Source organism: Mesoplodon densirostris, chromosome 1 (assembly GCF_025265405.1).
Source record: "Mesoplodon densirostris isolate mMesDen1 chromosome 1, mMesDen1 primary haplotype, whole genome shotgun sequence".
Taxonomy (NCBI): Eukaryota; Metazoa; Chordata; class Mammalia; order Artiodactyla; family Ziphiidae; genus Mesoplodon; species Mesoplodon densirostris.
The window spans coordinates 33,381,431-33,387,433 of record NC_082661.1 but is presented as its reverse complement, the minus strand read 5'-3'; positions in this window follow the sequence as shown (position 1 = coordinate 33,387,433).

Genomic DNA, 6,003 nt, shown 5'->3' with positions numbered 1-6,003 from the left:
AGAGCGCTCTTCAGCCAATAGAAGGCGGCGTTGTTACAGATCCCTCAGCATCTTTCAGTCTGAGCCCTCCTCCTTAGGCCAGGCCCGGCGCTCTCTCCGTCGCTCGGCAACCGCCAAACTGGCAAAGGAGCCGTTGTCTCTTCTCTCCGCTGAGTGGCAGTAGGAGTTCAGCCCAATGCCCAGTGTGCACAGACTTCGCGGCCCAGAGGGCAGAGCCCTTCCTTGATAGAGGGAAGCCTCAGAGGCTGCAACTAGAATTGCGTATCTTTTTCACTCCGATTCTAACGGTGAGAATCCTTTTCTTTATCTCTCTCTTTTTTTTTTTTTTTTTTTTAACTATGAGCCCATTTTTAGAGAGCTCGTTTTATTTATTTAAAAATTTATTATTTATTTATTTGGCTGCATTGGCCCTAGGCTGCGTGGGGGCTTTCTCTAGTTGCAGCAAGCCGGGGAGCGGGGGCTACTCTTCCTTGCCATGCGTGGGTTTCTCATTGCGGTGGCTTCTCTTGTTGCGGAGCATGGGCTCTAGGCACGCGGGCTTCAGTAGTTGTGGCACACAGGCTCAGTAGTTGTGGCTCGCGGGCTCTAGATTGCAGGCCCAGTAGTTGTGGCGACAGAGCTTAGTTACTCCACAGCATGTAGGATCTTCCTGGACCTGGGGTCGAACCTGTGTCCCCTACATTGGAAGGAGGATTTTTTTTTTTTTTTTTTTTTTTTTGGCTGCGTTTGGTCTTCGTTGCTGCGCATGGGCTTTCTCTAGTTACGCCGAGCGGGGGCTACTCTTCGTTGCAGCGCGCAGGCTTCTCATTGCGGTGGCTTTTTTCTTGTGGTGGAGCACGGGCTCCAGGAGCGCAGGCCTCAGTAGCTTTGGCTCTCAGGCTCAGTAGTTGTGGCTTGCGGGCTCTAGAGCGCAGTCTCAGTAGTTGTGGCGCACGGGCTTAGTTGCTCCGCAGGATATGGGATCTTCCCAGATCAGGGCTCGAACCCATGTCCCCTGCACTGGCAGGCGGATTCTTAACCACTGCGCCACCAGGGAGGTCTGAGAATCCTTTTCTAAAGGATAATCTTAGGGAGGAAATCACACTGGCAGTCACACTGAGAACTTCTTTAAATTTAAAAAATAGGGCTTCCCTGGTGGCGCAGTGGTTGAGAGTCCGCCTGCCAATGCAGGGGATACGGGTTCGTGCCCCGGTCCGGGAAGATCCCACATGCCGCAGAGCGGCTGGGCCTGTGAGCCATGGCCGCTGAGCCTGTGCGTCCGGAGCCTGTGCTCCACAATGGGAGACGCCACAACAGTGAGAGGCCCGCATACTGCAAAAAAAAAAAAAAAAAAAAAAAAAAATTAAAAAATAGCCAAGGGACAGAGAAGAAAACTTATTTTTTGCTATTATTATAAATCGCCACTTCTTTTTTTTTCTTCTGGGCTGCCCCGCGGGGCTTGAGGGATCTTAGTTCCCCGATTCCCTGACCAGGGATCAAACCCAGGACCCTGCCATTGAGCATGCCAAGTCCTAACCACTGGACTGCCAAGGAATTCCTTAAATTGCCACTTTTTGTAGCCCTCTTTAGAAAGTTTTGTTTTTTTCCCAGGAGTCGTGTGCCTCTTCTGATTTCCTAGAACAGCACTGTCCAATAGAACTTTCTGAAGCATGGGAAATGTTCTGTATGTACACTGTTCAGTATTGCAGCTACAGGCTATATGTGGCTACTGCGCACTTGACGTGCAGCTAATGTGACTGAGGAGCTGACTTTTAAAATTTTAATTAATTCAAAGTTAACCACGCATGACTCGTATTTAGTGTATTGGATAGTACAACTCTAGGGTATCAAAATCTTGTTCCTGCTAGACTCACTGTTTTTGTCAATCTGCACAGTCCTGATATCTGGATTATTTCAAATGCTTGGTTGGGGATATAAATTAAGATCTGTTAAGAGTTACCTAACATCTAATACCCTTACCAAAACCTAGCTAATACCTTCTTTTCCAAGTGAATCGCTTAGGCAGATAAATTTTAGGGTACCTGACCTTGCTCACATTCTCTGACAAGATGTTGATATTCTGTTGTTTTGAAGTCAGTGGCTAAATGTATCTCTGTGTTATAAACATTCTCAAAATCTTTTTATGTGATTGTGTGATGGAGTGCTATAAGAGCTATCTATATTTGTGTTTGGGCATAAAAGATTTATCTACCTTTTTAGTAATTTCTGTAGGAAAAGGCCATGTTCATATTATTCAAATTATATGCATTTACCAGAATATAAGCTCCACAAAACAGAGGGTTTTGTCTGTTTTGTTCACTGTTTGTATCCCCTGCCTAGAACAGTGCCTAGGACTGTTAGATATGCATTAAATATTTTTTAAAAGATCGTTTTGTTGAACTCTTTAGATTTAGCTCCTATGAATATTTAGTGTTTATATGATTTCAGGATTGCATTTATTTATATAAAATTTTTATTGTACAAGCAATTGGAGACCATTTTAGATTTCCAAGTTTGCATTTTACTCTTTAATTCTCAATCAGTGGTAAATCAATGATAAGTTATTAATGAATTTATTAGTGTTGGCAAAAGAGCCTGTTGATTGAAGTAATTTCAGGGTTGAGTGTAGGGAAATAACATTTCAAGATTACTGAGTTGCTTTTTCTTATTTTTGAATTTTAGCACTTTACATATTTTTTAAATACTCTTTTTTTGTTATAGTTGAGCAAAAATATTATTTATATTTTTGTTGTGATATGTTTTTAGGAATCTCTGTAATACGGAACTCTCAGGTCTTTTGAGATGTTAAAATCTGGAAGATAATTTTGAGGAATGAAAATGAAACTTATTCACATGTGTCATGCAGATGCCAATTTCAACATGGGGACTGAGTCTTAAATTGAAATAGCTTAATATGATATCCACTCAGAAGCAGAGATTTCCAAAAAAGATCATATGATACTAGTAGTTCTCTGTGTTTGGTACTAAAAGAGTTCAATATGTGCTTAGAAATTTAACCAAGAGGTTGAATCAAGATGGCAGACTGAGAACAAGTTCTAGCCTCTCCTGACTCCTCCCCTTTTTAGAAAATCTCTAAAAAGTACAGGAAAGTTAGATGAATACACCCTCTCATATGCATCCATGCACATACGTTGATATTGAAAAACATGAAGGAGTGCTCTCAATGGACCAGACATTATAACAATCTTTGAAAAAAAGAAGGCCAATGGGACTGGAATATAGTTGGACAAAGAAAAGTTGCATAAGCAGAGGCTTAATATAGAAGAAAGAGTGGCTCTTGGGGGTGTTCTAAGCACACAGAAAGAAGCTATTGATATCTGTAGGGCCCTTGGACAATTGAGTTATTGATTGAGTTACCACTGTAGGAAGAGTCAGATAGGTCAGCCTCTCAACCTTGCTTCCATGTGCAAGCAGTGGATCGAAGAAGAACCGGCTCCTAAAGAAGGCAGGGACAGTCATGTAGGCACTTTTGTTAAAAAGATAGGACAGGGCCCTGGATGGCTTTTGACAACTAGGAGGAAGAGAGAGGCCCTACATCTTGAAGACTGGAATCAACTCCCTTTATCAAGCTGCACACCCAACATTCCCTCCTCTACAAATCTACCAAAAATATAGTTTAAAAAGGACATATTACTTTCAAAAGAGCAATAATAAGACTCACACCTGATTTCTTAACAGAAATAAGGAAATCCATGAAAAGTGGAATAATGTTTTAAAAGAAGTTAACCTAGAAATCTGTACCCAGCAAAATAGACTTCAAAATGAAGATACAAATGTGTTTAGAAAATTAAAATTGAGAAAAAAACTTTTTTGTTACAGACCCACACAAAGAATTGTTAAAGGGAGTTATTCAGGCTAAAGGAAAAATGATCCCAGATGGAAGCACAGAAATGCAGGAATAAATTAAGAGCAATGGAAAGGGTAAATACAGGGTCAGTATATAAAACTCAATTGTATTCCTATATTATAGCAATAATAAATTAGAAAATAAAAAATTTTAGGTGATAAAATTTATAATAATATAAAAAATTAAATACCTATGAATAAATCTAAAACAGTGCAAGATCTCTTCATATCAAACTATATACTATTTCTGAGAGGAATTAAAGAAAACCTAAATAAATGGAGGGCTGCACCAAATTCAGGCTAGGAAGACTTTTAATGAAAACATATTACTTCTTCCAAATTGATGTATAGATTCAGTGCAGTCCCAGTAAAAACTGACATTTTGTGGTAAAAATTGGCAAGCTGATTTCAAATTTACAGTTGACCATTGAATAACATGGCTTTGAGCTGTGTGGGTCCCCTTACATGTAGATTTTTTTTTTTTTTTTTTTGCGATACCGCGCCTCTCTCTGTTGTGGCCTTTCCCGTTGCGGAGCACAGGCTCCGGACGCGCAGGCTCAGCGGCCATGGCTCACGGGCCTAGCCGCTCTGTGGCATGTGGGATCTTCGCGGACCGGGGCACGAACCCGTGTCCCCTGCATTGGCAGGCAGACTCTTAACCACTGCGCCACCAGGGAAGCCCATGTAGATTTTTTTCGATAGTAAATACTAAGTTACTAGATGATCTGTGGATTTTCGACTGGGTAGGAGTTGGCACTCCCAACTCCCTCATTGTTCAAGGGTAAACTGTATATGTAATTGCAAAAGGCCAAGAATAGCCAAGAGAGTCTTGAAGAAGAACAAAGTTGGAGGGCCTATACCTACCATATATCACCTCTTATTATTGAGATAAACTCATTATTAGGATAAAATGGTACAACTTTTGCTCTAAGATAGACAAATAGACCAATAAAAAAGAACAGAGGCCAGAAACAAACCGACACATATATAGTCTTTTGATTTATGACAAAAGTGATACTGCAGTGCAGTGAGGAAGTGTGAGCTTATCAATAAATTATGCTGGGTCAATTGGATATTCATAAGACCACAGTGTGTCTTGACTCCTAGCTATGTATACCCAAACATCAATTTCACATAGATTGTGGACTTAGGTAAAACAACAACGCTACTAGAAGATAACATGAGAGAACATCCTTATGATCTGGGGAAGGCAAATATTTCTTAAACTGGACAGAAAAATCACTGATCATAAACAGATTGATAAATAGTTTATCATTAAAGTTGAGAACTTCTCTTAATAAAATTACGCCATTAAGAGAATAAAAAGGCAAGCTTCTCAATTTTTTTCCTTAAGAAAATAAGCAATGAATATGCATTGAATCATTTTCATCAACAGATATTTTTTAAATTAAATTTTAAAGTTTGTGATAAGTGTATATTCACATGAAGTTGTAGGATATAATACAAGGAGATAGTGTGTACCCCCTAAAGATAACAACTTTCAAAACTTTGGTACACACAACCAGAATATTGGCATTCATACAATCCGCCCATTTTCTTCACATCTTCCCAGTTTTACTTTTACACGTGCGTGCGCGTATATTAGGTTCTATGCAGTTTTATCACATGTGGTTTCATGCATCCACCACCACAGTAAAGATTCAAAGCAGTTCCATCACCACAAAGTTCCTTCCTGTTGTTCTTTCATAACCATTCCCACGCCACCCCCCACTCTCTCTCCCCAGAATGCATTTTTAACCATCATTAATTTTTATAATAACCACAATTAAAATAACTATGTAATTTATTTATTTTTAAATTTTTTTTTATTATTTTGGCTGCATTGGGTCTTCGTTGCTGCACATGGACTTTCTCTAGTTGCAGCGAGTGGGGACTACTGTTCATGGCGGTACGCAGGCTTCTCATTGCGGTGGCTTCTCTTGTTGTGGAGCTCAGGCTCTAGGCGTGTGGGCTTCAGTAGTTGTGGCACACAGGCTCAGTAGTTGTGGTTCGTGGGCTCTAGAGTGCAGGCTCAGTAGTTGTGGCACACGGGCTTAGTTGCTCTGTGGCATGTGGGATCTTCCCGGACCAGGGCTTGAACCCATGTGCCCTACATTGGCAGGTGGATTCTTAACCACTGTGCCACCAGGGAAGTCC